Genomic DNA, 16,397 nt, shown 5'->3' on the forward strand with positions numbered 1-16,397 from the left:
AACATAACAGAGGCACCATTAACCAGTTATCGACACTATTAACTGGATGTTGGCGCCATAAATCGCCAGGTTTCAGGTAATGGCGGTTTTTGCTTAGCACCCCGCCGAGAACAGAACCCCTGCTGATAACTGGGAACAGCCTAACAGGTTCCTCCCAAGCCCTCTTCACTCCCTCCTCATCATGCATCCTCAACACATGCCCATAAAACCTCAATTGTGACTCTCTTATTACCTCTGTAATCTTTACTAAGCCTGCCCTTCTTCTCATCTCATCATTTTCCAATCACTCAAGCAGCGATATTCCCATAAATTGCACATCCGACACACAAATGGCTTTTCCCCGGTATGAATGTGGTAATGCCGCTTTAAACCTACAGGGGATACTAGGTATTTACAACAGACAGGACACTGATATTGAAAACCTCTAGAATATCTTGGGATATTATGATGCTGACTCTGTATCAAGACATAGAGGGCTTCTAGTGGTGGATTAAAACCTTCAGTGTAACAAGATCCTTGTAAGCCATCCTGTCCACACTAAAACAGTAAAATTTTACTTCTCAGAATCATAACATACCTGCTGCAGATTTGCTGGATTAATTACAATTTTAAATATATTAGAATATAAGAAACTGCTGTACGTACTGAGTTCTGGTTCATTATAGTACACCAATAAATATTATTATTAATAGGGCTTATTTTTTCCAGACCTTGAATCTTCACACCGTTAAATAATAGCATCTTGTTTCACAGTTTTAAATTTTGGTCACAGTAAAACAACGGGTGCTTTACTAGGGTGAGGTAACCCCACAAAGAAATACTCCTTATCCTACTTATACTGTTCTAACTTTTTTCTTTCTTACTGCAGAGCAGTGTCCAGGAACAGTGAGCAAAAAAGCTGGAGTTGATGCAGGAGTAGAATCTTGTTATAGGAGCAATTTAGAAAACTAATTGGAATGAAATACGTAGTTTAAAAGTATCCTAGGTGATGTCTCTGAGGAAAGGAGATAAGAAGATATATTGAGATCTACAGGATTCAGCACTAACAGCTTGAATTACGGAAAAATTACACTGAATAAAACTGAAATTTTCTACCTTATGAGCAGAGACTTTACAAGGAGCTTAGTCCTTCCCTGCATACACTAGAGGGTCTCTGAGAATACTTCATACAACAAAAATATTTCCCTTTGACCCTAGTGTGTTAAATTACAAACAAGGATTGCAAAATATCCTGGATTGTTCTGGCTTGTCCTCTTTCAGTAGCACAAAAAATGTCAAGTTCATATCACAAACAAACCTCTTGAAATTTGCATCTTAATTTGGGTAACTTTGGTAATACTAGTCTGTAAAGTTGATTGCTCTTCTTCAGTGCAGATACTCTTGACGATGGTTAGGTTATATAAATATCAAAGACTACCCTGACAAACTCATAAGGGTTTCAATGAAAGCCCTTGAAAGCCAAGGTGAAAACAAAGTATGAAGATGTCAATATGGATGTTATGGAAGAGGAACTTATGCAAACTGGCAATTCTGGGAATAATGGCAGCAAATGAAAAAAAGTTTTTTCCTATGGCACCAACTATATTACTAGGTTGCTTTACTCTGGAATGAACCTGGAAATCATCACAGCACTTCTCTACTCCAAAGCTGTTAGGATAAGTGATGAATTTTTACCTCACAGCTGTTAAGCTAGTAAGTGATGAGTTTTTACTCTCTGAATTGACTTCAACAACTTGACCTACCAGAAAGTCAAGAATAACTGTGACCATGAATTACAAGGACAATTACAAGACCATGCAAAGGCTCTATTTTCATATACCTAAGTACTCCCAGTAAAACTTCAACACTGCCCCCTCGAGCGCCTCAGTGGCGTGATCGGTATGGTCTTGACCTGCCACCTCGGTGACTGCGAGTTCAATTCTCGGGCGGCTTTCCATTGAAGGGTTAGAGATTGTATTTCTGGTGAGAGGAGTTCACTCTTGACGTGGTTTGGAAGTCACGTAAAGCCGTTGGTCCCGTTGCTGAATAACCACTGGTTCTGTGCAACATAAAACACCATAAAAATAAAAAAAACTTCAACCCCTTAGTCTACTAGGTGGTCCTCATATGGCATAAACTCTCAAAGGCAAGGAGTATTCCTGCATACTGTTGAGAATGAGTAATTTACAAGAAAACCCTGGAAAATTTGTAACTTGTCATGGCTAAATATAATTCTAGCAGAATATCCCGCACCCATGTTCAAGATATCTAAAACTACAACCAAGCTACCAGTCAGAAGACTTTATATTGTCCATAACTGTGATGGAAAGGTGAAATTATATGTAGTAGAGATACTGTAACTGTTTGAAGATCACGAGGTTGCATGTGATTACAACAGTATTGAGTTAACTGGTAGCCTGTCCAGTGATGTAGGCTGTTGATGCACATCTAAGTTGTCTGTGATGATAAAGAAGATATGTACAATTATACTTACAAATTCACTTAATATCTACTATATAAAACCTTTTTTGTTTTTTCCTCTGGTTTCCTTCATTGTGTGCTTCACATTTACATGGTCTTAAATTTAATATTAGCAAGATAATAGTGGGCTTTAAATATGCTCTGTGGCTTACCAAAGAGAAGCTTTTTGAATATTTTTTATGATAATTTAATGTAATCCTGAGGAATATAAATATCTTACACTATAATTTTCAATAACATGACTTTGCTTGCAAGGATCTAGATTCTAGAATTATGTTCATCTCCTTTTCTTTCTTGAGTCCAAAGTGCATAATTTTTCCATTGGCCTTTCACATCTGTACACGTAAAATATGAATATGTTTAATTTTAAAGACATCGATTGATCTTATTCCTACACACTGTTTCTTTTCTCCAGCATCATTTTATGTTGTTGAAATGCCTTTGCAGCTCACGTTATTTAATGAAGGACAAACAATCAGTGGTTAATTTGAATTTTCCTATTATGTATTTTGGTGCTATTTTTGCAAAATTTATTCAGAGGAAAAATACTTATATACTTAAGCCATATAACTCTGATAAGGTTTGCTAAAGTTAAGCTAGTAGAAAGACAGACTTCAGTGTGAGCTCATGGTCTGAGGCTTCCCCAACAGATTGTACAGTGCATGGGTTAGGCTGCAAAGAACAAGAGTCACATCCCATTCTGGAGGACAAAATTCTTGAAAAGAACAAGACTGTTCAAAGTTCCAAATGAGCACAGATAACTCTACTGACAAAGAGAGATCCATACCCTTCATTCTGAATATGTACATGGCTCAAGGCAGAACTACAGCCTTTGCAGATGAAACTGTGAGTAGTTATGCTAGGATGTTTGCTATCCACTGTACAGACATTCAGACCATAGAGAGACCACTTCTAAGACACCAGTCATAAAAGATAGCCAAATTTCCATGCTTTGTACTCACAAAGGGGTGTCAGGAGAAATCAGACATCTCCCATGGAGTTTTGCAATAAAAGCATCTCTCTAGCAGGATCTGCTGGATAACCTCCATGAGTGTAGATGGAGGGACTGAATCATCTGGTATAGTAACTTCCAAAATGTGGCTAACAAAAGTGGTTGGGACAAAGGGGGATCTCTGTACCTCAACCATGAGTGTCAGAGGATGGGAAACAGAAAACAAATTACTTCCTGTTTAGCTATGTGGTGAACAAGTCAGTCACTGGTTTTTCTTCAATCTCAGCCTTTCAAAGACACAAGGTTGCAGGGACCACTGTTGCTACCACATTCTGCCGTCCCGAATATACCTGGCTGACAGTTCGACAACATGATGACCTCCCACATGTTCATCTGTCTTGCCAACTGACAGAAGAGAAAGGAAATGGTCTTCCTCTTCCCTCTCATCCCTTCCCCATCTTCTTGATATACGCCACAAGGCTAGGAATGCATTCCCAGAATATAGATGTGCAGATGAGGTTTGTCCTTTCTCTGCACATGGTATAAGCCGTTCAGGTGTGTGCCGCAGCCGTCCTTCAATTCATCTGTGAACAACCACATTTCAGGAGAGGAGTTCAGTGGAACTCCCACAAAGTCATTCCTGTCCTCTAGCCTCCAAGGAGATCATCTCCGATTTCCTCTGTCAAGGGAACAAACTTGGAGGAAGGATCATCTGGTATTGACCAGTGCTGTTCAAGATGCCACTGAAGCAAGTGCAGATGGAAAACAGGTGGCCAGAGATAACCTGTCAAAACTGAACTCACTGCTACTGTGAAGACAGGCACTGTGCTGTCACCTCCTTAAGTCTACTCATGAGAGAAGAAAAAACCTTACTGCTGCTGCATCTATAAACATGTCCAGGTAGTCAGCTAATAGCACGGGTAGATCTGACTTCTCCCAGTTTATCACAACTCTCAGACGGCTTGTGACAAACTGACAGAAGGCAATCTTTGTTATGAGTAGCAGTATCTTGGAAAAAGAACCAACCGATCATCCACGAAACACAGCAAGGTCATACCCAGCGAATGAGCTGAAGCTGATACCAAGGTGAACATTTTTGTGAATACCTCTGGGGCTGTTGTCAGCTCAAACCACAGAGATTTGAACTGGCAGACAGACCCATTGTAGAAACGGCAGCGGTACTTCTGAGAGGTCTGATGAACAGGTACTGGAAGTATGTGTCCTTCAGATCCATTGTAAGTATAATATGATCTCTTTGAGGGAATTTATTACAGATCATGTCATTTCAAGCTTGAGCTGAGTCTGCAGAACAAACATGTTTAAATATGAGTGGTTAATGACCAGTCTAGCCACCAGTCAACTTCTCCACAAAACCCAGGAGATTGTTAGTCTATGACTTCCAGCATGTCTTTTTCCATTATCCCAACAAGTCTAGAATTTTCAGAGATACATTTGGAATAGTACTGGTTCTTGAGTAAGGGGTAGGTTAGTCCATGAACAGTATAAAGTAGCCATCACGAGGGATTGAAACCTCCATCATCGGAGCTTTGAAGGAAACTGTATGTTAGATCAAAGTATCCCCTAACTCCAATCTCTTCCGCTCTGTTGCTGCCTCCACGTTACCCTTTGTAAAAAAGTTACAACAAGATGACCAATAGACTACTCCATAGTGTGAGACTATTTCCAACCAAACCTTGAAGTGAGAAAATTAACACAATCATGTCCCATCTTAGGAAAAAGTTTGCTCACTAGAAAGACATCTGTAACAACACAGTGTACCCATGTGTTCAAACAAAATTAATGCGAAATCTTCATTGGCAAGGCAACATCAAAGGAAGGAGCTTGCCTGATCTGCTGTTTGACAGCGAACTGTCTTATCCAGAGATCAGACTGTTCACCTGGCTCCAAACACTACGTAAGCTGAGACCACAAAACTAACCAACCATCTCATTCCAAGAGTGCACCTCAGAGTATTCTTTATTGGTAAGATCATGTCTAGGTGTGGGGCTGTGGAAGCCCCAGAGATTATTAAACTCATACAAAAGAGCAATAATCTCTCGAAATTGCTGTTCCAACTTGGCTTGTTGACTCTAGAAACTGGCCAGGGCCATCAAATCCTCAACAGCACAAGTTGGTTCTTCACCAAAGAGAGTTCCTGATATGCTGGTCCACTCTGTACTGTTCCTGGGACCTTAATGCATGATCAGTACCACTGGTACTGGTTATAACACCTGGCATCATTGATGGCCTGTACTTGGAACAGAGTTCTGAGCTGTAATCAACCAACCTGTATGTCTCCTGACATTGAGTAATGCGCAAGCTAGTAGAGGTATTATGAGTGACTGAGCACAAGTGCTGTCATGCAAACTGAGCCTTAAGGCTGGTGGTGAGCCACACATTAAGACAGGAGCTGCACAATTGCAAGCAAGCCCAACCACATGGGTTTTTGGCAAAACTTGGGTGGAAGAGCCAGGGGCATCCTTCTTGTCCAAGTAAGAGCAAGCCAGGACAAGATATCTAACCCATTCAGTGAGACCCATGCCAGCCTTACCAAGAGTGGATGGGTGACCTGTATATGACTGAACACCTTTGCCTCCCACAGACTACTAAAGGTGAAGATGAGAAGGTCAAGGAACCGTACCTCTGGTTCATTCCCTTACTCCTGGCTCATGCCTACCTCACTTTCAGTGCTGTGGGACTGTTTCAAGGAAGATGTGTCATCCTTACTGAATCTGCAGCAGCAGGAACAGCAAGACAGGGTTCCCTCTTTCTTAGCTGAAACTAAGGAACAAAGCAAAAGTAGGGCTCCTGAGGATGTTCAAGGCCACATCATCTTAACCCTTAAACGCCGAATGGACGTATTAAACGTCGAGTCAAAATGTCTCCCGTATGCCGAATGGACGTACCATACGTCGACTCAAAAAAGTTTTTTTTTTTAAATTCGCGGAAAAATACTTATAGGCCTGCCAGCCGAAAACTATTGGATCACGCGCCTTGGGGGATGCCGGGAGTTCACGGATCAAGGCGTTGTTTTGTTTACAATCGTTACGCAGGCGCGCAACCGCGAATTTCTTTCTTATCGCACTAAAAAGTATCAGTGACATCTCAAAAATTATTTTGTCACTTTGACATAATTTTTGCACCATTTTAAATTATTCGTTACATGAAGTATTATATAAGAAAATGTGTGCAATTTCATTTAGAATACAACAGAAAAATACTCATGATTGTAGCTTTTATCAGTTTTGAAATATCTTTATATAAATAACGATAAGTGCCAAAATTTCAACCTTCGGTCAACTTGACTCTACCGAAATGGTCGAAAACGCAATTGTAAGATTAAAACGACTTATATTTTAGTAATATTCAACTATTTACCTTAATTTTGCAACAAATTGGAAGTCTCTAGCACAATATTTCGATTTATGGTGAATTTATGAAAAAATTTTTTGCTTACGTCTGTGCGGTAACTTCCGAAAAAAATCATACATGCGATTGTGGTAATGTTTGCACCATTTTAAAATTAGCCGTTACATAAAGTTTTATAAATGGAAATGTGAGCAATTTCATGCACAATACAACTAAAAACAACCCATGGTTGTAGCTTTTATCAGTTTTGAAATATTTTCATATAAAAAATGATAAGTGAAAAATTTTCAACCTTCGGTCAATTTTGACTCTACCGAAATGGTCGAAAAACGCAATTGTAAGCTAAAACTCTTATATTTTAGTAATATTTAATCATTTACCTTTATTTTGAAACAAATTGGAAGTCTCTAGCACAATATTTCGATTTATGGTGAATTTATGAAAAAAATAACATTTTCCTTACGTCTGCGCAGTAACTCTTCCGAAAAAATCATACATGCGATTGTGGTAATGTTTGCACCATTTTAAATTAGCCGTTACATAAAGTTTTATATATAAAAATGTGCGCAATTTCATGTAGAATATAACGAAAAATAATTGAAGGTTGTAGCTTTTCTCATTTTCGAAATATTTGCATATAAATCACAATAAATAGAAAAAAAACCACGTTCGGTCAACTTTGACTCTACCGAAATGGTCGAAAAACGCAATTTTAAGCTAAAACACTTATATTTTAGTAATAGTCAATCATTTACCCTCATTTTGCAACAAATTGGAAGTCTCTAGCACAATATTTCGATTTATGGTGAATTTATGAAAAAACTTTCCTTCCCTCTGCGCGGCGGATTCTCCGCCATAAATCTCCGAAATGCGTACATCGCATTCTCGGAAAATTTGCTCCGTTTCATATTAGGCATTTCATAGAGTTTTATATATGAAAATGTGCGCAATTTCATGTAGAATAAAAGGAAAAATATTTGAAGGTTGTAGCTTTTCTAATTTCCGAAATAATTGCATATAAAAAAAAAATTATATAAAAATTTCGACATTTGGTCAACTTCAACTCGTCCGAAATGGTCAAAAACTGCAATTGTAAGCTAAAACTCTTACAGTATCGTAATATTCCATCATTTAACTTCATCTTGAAACAAATTCGAAGTCTCTATAACAATATTTAGATTTATGGTGAACTTTTGAAAAAAACATTTTTTTTACGTCCTCGTGTTACGAATTCATGCATCATTTTGTGATCATATTTTCTCTGTGTTGCTTTTATCGTTTTACAATGTGTTATATACCAAAATAATCGCAATTTAGTGTACATTACAACGAAAAAAAAGTAACTTGTTACCTTTAACCGTTTTGCGCACAGAGCGATTTGAATACAATTATATATGAAATTTCGTTTTTGCGCTATCATATATCGCATTATTTATATATGATAATGATAAATTTTTTTCATTTCTGATGGTTGCATACTAAACTTCAGCCAATGACAAAAAAAGGAGCCAAAAATGAACTCTTAATCTTGTAAACTAAGCGCGCTGTGTTTTTTTGAAAAAAATATTTTTTCCGCTTCCGCGCTCACTCCGAAACACCTTCGGCACACGGGAGACAATTTTTTTTTTACCGCTTCGGCGTTTAAGGGTTAAAGTGCTGTACCTTAAACAAAAATGATATTCCTGGCACAAGAGTCGGATAACTCAATACCATGCGCAAGTGTGGTACATGGTTTTGGGTCCCACTAAGGGTCCCACTAAGGGAGACTGTCCTGGGTACCCAGCTCATCATCAGAGGATAGCATGTGTTAGGCTCTCACCTTACCATGTGTACCCTCCCAAAACTGATAAGTAGCTGTATGGGTAGATGGTACAAAGAAAGTCACTGAAGGGTTTAGCAATAATATCACTTGAGGTGAGTTCACCCCTGAAGAACCTGGTTACCATTTCCAATTGTACCTCCCCCAATGCAAGGAAAACTATTCAACATGCTCCTTATAGGAAAATAGATAACTGAAAACCCAACATCTACAGGAAAGAAATATCTATGTAGATGTGGATCAATAATAAGACATAAAGGGCTCCAACCAGTTTTAAGCTATAAAGCTTCAGTACATGTTTTTTCTCCAGATTTATTGAAATAGGTGAAAAAATAAAAAGGCATTCAACAACAATCAGTCTAACAAGGCACCTCTACAAGGCAGTGACTGGAGAAGTGCTTGGCAGTGGCAAGTGAGAAATGAGTATTCTCCCATTTAACCTCCTTAACCACCAGTCACTACCTTGTTACCAAGTTTTAATGAATGATTCCAGCTCAGGCTAAAGAAAACTCCAACATAAATGGTGATGGTTTTTATTTCTGAAGAAACAAATGATATTTTCTTTTTCCCTTCTGTTACTTGCTTGAGCCTTTAGTATTTAAAACATTCAGTACTAATTCACCTGCATCACAATGAATACCATTTTTTTCTCAACATCACTTATGATTACAGACAAACAAATTAACTGAACATAAATCAAACAAGGCAACAACATTGGCATTTCAACTTAACAGACCTGAACTTATTGGATGTAGTATACCAGTTCAGTAAAATAAATATATCTTAATTAACTATCCAAATCTGTGAGCACACCTGAGTTTATCATTCAGCATCTGTTGCCTGTCTCATAAAGAATCTGCATGTGAGCTTTGGTGCTTTTACTTTTGAATACCTTCAAAAGTAAAAGCACCAAAGGTTTTTGTGTTAAATTTTATGTGTATTTTACAATCTTGTAAGGATAAAAAAGTAGAACTATTGCAATCGGCTTCATTTTTGTCAGACTGGTATACAGTGTGTGTAGTAACTAGTATATTGTAAATACCTTAGAATAAATTATTTTTGTATTTATATCACTGAAATTGAATGACAAGTACATGAATATTTTCAGGTGAATAATAATCACAAAATACTAGGTAAGGTAGACTATTAATTACTTCATTTGGAATGCTGTGTGCTAGTACTATTGGCTATTTGAGTTCTCTTAAGGGTACATATATGCAAATATTCATTACTTAATGATCTTTGTTGCTTATTGAGAGGCCAGACCCCTGAACTGTCTGTTAATCTGAGGTGCTGCTATCATCCCTCTGACTACCTGCTGGTGTGTTAAAAAAAAGAAAAGAAACTATATGTATGTCTAAAATAAAATATTACACAATTTTAATGAAACAGGTTCACTATGATTCTACATAATTTGACAAAGTTATCAAACTTCCAAGTCATTTTGAAAATTTTGGATGACATGAAAAAAGGAAACTAAGAGCTAAACTACAAAAGAAGCAACTAATAAAATTAACACAGTATACTTCAACCCCAGCAATAAATATAATAAGGCTTCAAAGAACCCTGAAGTGTGGTATGTAATGGATTACGATATAAAACTAAATGGAAAAACTTTACATGTTGGTATAACTGAAGGAGCCAAATCCAAAGAAAAGAAAATTTGTAAAACTTATTTTGCTCTCACCAAACCATTAAATATTCCTTGAAGTCCAAGGACATTTTATTATAATTCTCATGATTATTACCACCTGACTAATCATCTTTGAATACTCTACATGGAAGTTAACACAATGATTTTGCAAATCAAGAAACGATCATGATTGCTGGCATGATACTAGAGCCAAAATTCTTCCAGTCAGATTACCTTTACGACAGCATGCAATACATTCACAGTGCTAGCTATGTAACAAATCATATGTGTACACTCATGATAATCCCTTAACATTCAATCAGTAATCACTTTATTGCACTAGTACTGGTATTTGTATTTTGCAGAACAGTAATAATCACAGCTGCATGAAATAAAAATTAATGTTGTTTGCCCGCTTTGCATGCAGTGCCCCCAAGACATTAAAAATGATAATCTGTTCAAATGGCATGCACTGTTATAAGATATCATTTTTAAAACCACAGCTATTATTACAGGGCTCTCACTGGGCTGCCCCAAAGGATTGTGCTCCACAGATAGCTACATATTTTTCAAATCAGGTTGTTACATTTCAGATACAATTATTGGAACATTGTTCGTAGAAAATGTTGATGATTAAGTTAGAATTCCATCTAATGATCTAATACTGAGTATGTACATTTGTTTGTCCAAAATTAACAGAAATATATGTCCCTATAGTGATTAAAATTTATGCTCCATTATAAGTAACATAAGCATTAAGTTTTACATTCATTGCCTCCAAAGTAATAAATGTAGAAAAAAAATTGCACAAAAAGAGCTTATTCTATAATGCAAGCAATCTCAAGTTAGCATGGAAGGACATCAAAATCTTGAAACTATACAATTATAGACAATCTACCAACTTTAATGAAACAAAATATGTAGTTATGGTATTGCCAAACCATCAGAAATGAGAAAAAACTTGGTTTAGAACATCTGAGAGAAGCAATAAAGAAGAAACTAAACTACAAGGCATATAACATATCTTAGCTTTTCCAATTGCTAAAAATGTTCCAAAATTCCTTAGTTTATTAATGTTGAAAGCTAATCTAAAGGTTTGTGCAACTGGTACAAGCCAAGTAATAAAGCATTACAGTAGCTCAAATTAAGGACAACTTTCAGGAGGCAGGCTTAGGCTGTGGAAACGTGCCACGTGCCTTTTGAGATTGCACTTGAGAGCTGTGCGGAAATCGCAGATGGAACAAACAAATGGCTTTTCTCCTGTATGTGTTCTGAGGTGGCGCGTCAAGTCTGTACGAAGACCAAACCTTTTCAGGCAAACTGAACACTGATGTGCTGTTCTCCATGGAAACTCTGTGGCTAATGAGACTGTTGCCAAGTTGTGACACGTAGCTTGCACAGACGCTGACGAACATGGTTCCTCGGACATTTTCTTCAATCCCATACAGCTGAACAAGGCATCATCATCACCCCTTCCCTAAAACAGGGAAATTGAAAGGATTTAACAAATACATCCAAATAAATCTCAACTGTTTATTATTGCAATCACATTCGTGAAGAGACATATAAGTACTACCAACAATGAAGCTTAAAATTGTTTTACAAACAGAAACGAAACTGTAACTTTATAAAGTAGAAAACAATTCTTTACCCAGGCTATATACATTGCAAAATTTGTTTATATTGTTCATACCATGAGAAGTTGAAAATATGTAATGCTAAAACAGCTACCTGTACCTACATTCAGGGCTTTTATGTACATCACTGCACTAGAAACATCACTTAAATAGCTTGGCACAATGTGCTGATTTAGCAGCATTATTCACCATTATATATTTATCATCTTACCTGGTTTCATTTTAAGAAAAATGCTAAAATTCAACATGAAATTACAGCAGCCCACTTCACTTATATATAAATAAATTTTATTAAAGATTTCCCATTACACAAGTTTTTATTTATAAATGTTAAAACAGATGAGCCAAAATATTTTGAGTGGTTGAAAAGAAATAAAGTAAAGCACTAAATTCTTGAATATGGTTCCCAGATGTAAACAATGCAGACACCTACAGTACTAGATCTTATAACTGATGGCATTCCATTTGCCTAAATGTAATTCTGGCAACTTACAGTCCTTGGCTTCATATGCCACTTAAAAAGTATGTCTCGAATACAAGTCTCAAGTATATTTAAGCATTAGCTAACGGTAACAAAAGGCCATGTACATTGAATTAATAATTTTGTTATTATTGTCTAGAAAAGTTCAACGGGTACGACACTTTTCAATTATATTTATCAGAAATTATTTCTAGGTTTATGATGCATGTTCCAGGCTTACAATGCTGATACAAAAAGGCAAAATAATCAATATTTTCCTATTGAGATCCCCACCCACCTTCCTCTGCCTTTTCCCTCAATGGGCATCCCAGGTGTTGCTTTTCCCTTTCCTTCATAACCTGGTTTTTGGACCTTATGAAAAGGATACACGTTTTGCTGAGCAGGTTGTTGTCCCTTTTGAGGGAGCTGTCCCTTCTGACTACCTTCTCATTGGAATACCAAATTGTTGATTGCAATATCTAAGAGGAGCTTTTTCCTATCAAAAGGAAGTTGAAGTGTTGCCCATTCTTCTGTGGAGTTTTATGAAACTGGGATAACCGAAGCAAATGATTTTAGTTCTGCCAATGGTTCACGCTTTCTGGTTATTATGTAATTTTGAAAATGTGCCTTCACATGGTTTATGGTTTTAAATGTGAAGGGGTAGAAGGCTGGTGGTACATGATGAGCAACCTGAGTTCTGTTAAAGATGGAAGTATAAATCCATTTCCCATTTATCTGATGAAGTTTCATTTACAGTTCTCACTTCAAACTGCCAGGTAAGAGAATAATTTCCTTTTGAGGTTTCTCCATGTCTGGCACAGGTTGTATCAAGTGCCATTCAGTGTTGGTAAATGCTGTCCTACCCCTAAATTCAACATGTATTAGTTCTGTCATGGTCTTTCTCTAATTAATATGATACTTACCATCCTGAGAGAAAATACACATTGAGGCATCTTACCAAGGATTTGAGGACGAATCAGCAACTATGCTATAAAAAAATCAATATTTGAAGGGTTTTTTTTGGATGAAAAACACAATAGAAATGCAGTTTACATAGTTTTAAATACATCCAAAGCATTAAAAGTAAGTTTTTCTTAGAATTTTTGACAATTTTCAATGATGTTCTGGCTTATGACACGTCTCAGGATCCCACGTCATAAACCAGTGACTGCCTGTATGTATATACAGTGGTCCCCCCCGTATTCGCAGGGAATGCGTACCAGACCCCCCCACAAATAGTTGGAACCTCTATAAAAATGCTGAAAACAGCTTATTTTGTTTGTTAAAGCTCAAGAAAACCCACTACAAAATTTTTTATACTTGGTTTTTTCAATAGTTTTATCACAAAAAGGGGATTTTATGATGAAATTGATAAAAAAAAAAAAAAACAGGAATTTGTAGATATTTCTCATGGAAAAATACAGCGAATTTTCCGCAAATAATGCGGGGAAACATTCCCGAGAGAAATCTGCGAATGTGCGAGTGTGCAAATCCAGAGAATGCGAATACACTGTATACACACACACACACACACACACACACACACACTATATATATATATATATATATATATATATATATATATATCATATATATATATATATATATATATATATATATATATATTGGTTATCACAGTAGATACACGTGACTCATAAATAAGCGAATCCCACAGGAAAATGATAGTCAGAAATCCAAGCGCTTTTGTCTTTACTCAGACATTGTCAAGGAGCTCCTTGACAATGTCTGAGTTAAGATGAAAGCGCTTGGATTTCTGACTATCATTTTCCTGTGGGATTCACTTCGACCATTTCGGTAGAGTCAAAAGTTGACCAAAGGTTGAAATTAAGGCACATTGTTATTTATATGAAAATATTTCAAACTGATAAAAGCTACAACCATGAGTTGTTTTTTAGTTGTATTGTGCATGAAATTACGCACATTTCCATTTATAAAACTTTATGTAACGGCTAATTTAAAATGGTGCAAACATTATGACAATCGCACTTATGATTTTTTCGGAAGAGTTACCGCGCGGACGTAAGGAAAAAGTTTTTTCATAAATTCACCATAAATCGAAATATATCGAAATATTGTGCTAGAGACTTCCAATTTGTTGCAAAATGAAGGTAAATGATTGAATATTACAAAAATATAAGCGTTTTAGCTTGCAATTGCGTTTTTTGACCATTTCGGTAAAGTCAAAGGTTGAAATTTTGGCACATTGTTATTTATATGAAAATATTTCAAAACTGATAAAAGCTACAATCATGAGTATTTTTTTGTTGCATTCTACATGAAATTGCGCACATTTTCATATATAATACTCCATGTAACGGCTAATTTAAAATGGTAAAAAAATTATGTCAATGTGACGAAATAATTTCAGAGATGTGTCACCGATACTTTTTAGTGCGGCAAGAAAGAAATTCGCGCTTGCGCGCCTGCGTAACGATTGTAAACAAAACAACACCTTGATCCGTGAACTCCCAGCATCCCCCAAGGCGCGTGATTCAAACATTTTCGGCTGGTAGGCCTATAAGTACTTTTCCGCAAATTTTTGAAAAAACTTTTCTATGTCGACGTAAAATACGTCCAATCGGCACCCAACAGACAATTTATCTCGACGTAAAATACGTCCAATAGGCGTTTAAGGGTTAAAAAACCACGTATAAAATTTTTGTGGGTTTATTGTCTAGTGTCATAAAATTGGCGATTTATGGCACCATAAGGCCCATGTTTCGGTTATTGGCGCCATAAAGTGCTGATAATAGAGTTATGGCACCATAACATATCTAACAAAGGCGCTATTAACCAGTTATCGGCACCATAGATTGCCAAGTTTCGGTTAATGGCGGTTTTCACTTATTAGCACCCTAGCTGATAACTGGAGACTGCCTGTATTCATGGGTTCTAGCTATTCGCAGGGGCGTCTAGTACCATCCCCTGCGAATACAGGGGAACACTGTATACAGGCAGTCCCCGGCTTACGACGGGGGTTCTGTTCTTGAGAAGCGTTGTAAGCCGGAAAATCGTCAAAAATCCTAAGAAAACTTTACTTTTAATGCTTTAGGTGTATTAAAAACTATGTAAACTGCATTTTTATTGCATTTTTCATTAAAAGACCTTCAAATATTGATTATTTTGCATTTTTGGAGTCATAGTGTTTCTTCTGCCAGATCGGCGTTGTAAGTGCCGTAACCCTGGAAATAATTTCTGGTAATTATAATTGAAAAGTGTTGTAACCTCGGAACGTCATAAGCCGAACCCGTCGGGAGTTGGGGACTGCCTGTGTGTGTGTGTGTGTCTATATATATATATATATATATATATATATATATATATATATATAATATATATATATATATATATATATATATATATATATATATCTAATAAAAGGAGCCCATAAAAACACCAAAATGTAGAGAGAAAAGTACTATATTTCAGAGACTGCTGTCTCTCTCTTCAGGTATATGAATGAGAAAAGTTTACAGAAAAGGTGGTATTTATACCAAGAGATCCGTCCACAAGCAACTTTCATCTTTAAAGTATCCTGACCATATAATTGAGAAAGCAATTCAAAAAGCAAACGTAATTTTCTACCGACCCCCTAAGGACAAGACCAGAGACACACCCAACAATAAAATAAAAATTCCTCACCTGGAGACGATTAAGAGAATAACCCACACCCTTGGGAAATCCAACCCTTTTGCATTTACCTACCCAAATACCTTAGCCAAATCCCGATTAACGTCCAACAAAAGACATCTCCCAAAGACTCTGGGGTCTATGAGATCCCATGCCAGGACTGTGACCAATCTTACATCGGATTTACAGGTAAATCACTTCCCCAGAGATTAATACAACACAAACGGTCAGTTAGGTATGGACAACAGAACTCGGCTATTTTCAACCATATAAATGAACATAACCATAGAATAAACTGGAATTTGTCACGTGTAATTTATAGCAGCAACTGCCGGTACAAGAGTCAAATGATGGAATCGGCCTTAATAAAAGAGAAGCAGGTAATGAACATCTCAAAAGGCGGGTGGATCTCAGAT

The 16,397-nt window shown here is 36.8% G+C and overlaps 1 long non-coding RNA gene across 2 annotated transcripts in view; it reads left to right on the forward strand.

Annotated features, from left to right (window-relative positions):
• The window catches only part of LOC135200152 (uncharacterized), a 209,686-nt gene that overhangs the window by 168,337 nt on the left and 24,952 nt on the right, over positions 1 to 16,397 (forward strand). Inside the window, exon 4 of one of the 2 annotated variants that reach the window (XR_010311216.1) lies at positions 869 to 2,465. The exons of the other annotated variant lie outside the window; for it this stretch is intronic. This is a non-coding gene — a long non-coding RNA (uncharacterized LOC135200152). Of the gene's footprint in view, positions 1 to 868; positions 2,466 to 16,397 lie in introns of those variants that run through there. 2 annotated transcript variants of the gene reach the window in all.

Source organism: Macrobrachium nipponense, chromosome 26 (genome assembly GCF_015104395.2).
Source record: "Macrobrachium nipponense isolate FS-2020 chromosome 26, ASM1510439v2, whole genome shotgun sequence".
Lineage (NCBI taxonomy): Eukaryota > Metazoa > Arthropoda > Malacostraca > Decapoda > Palaemonidae > Macrobrachium > Macrobrachium nipponense.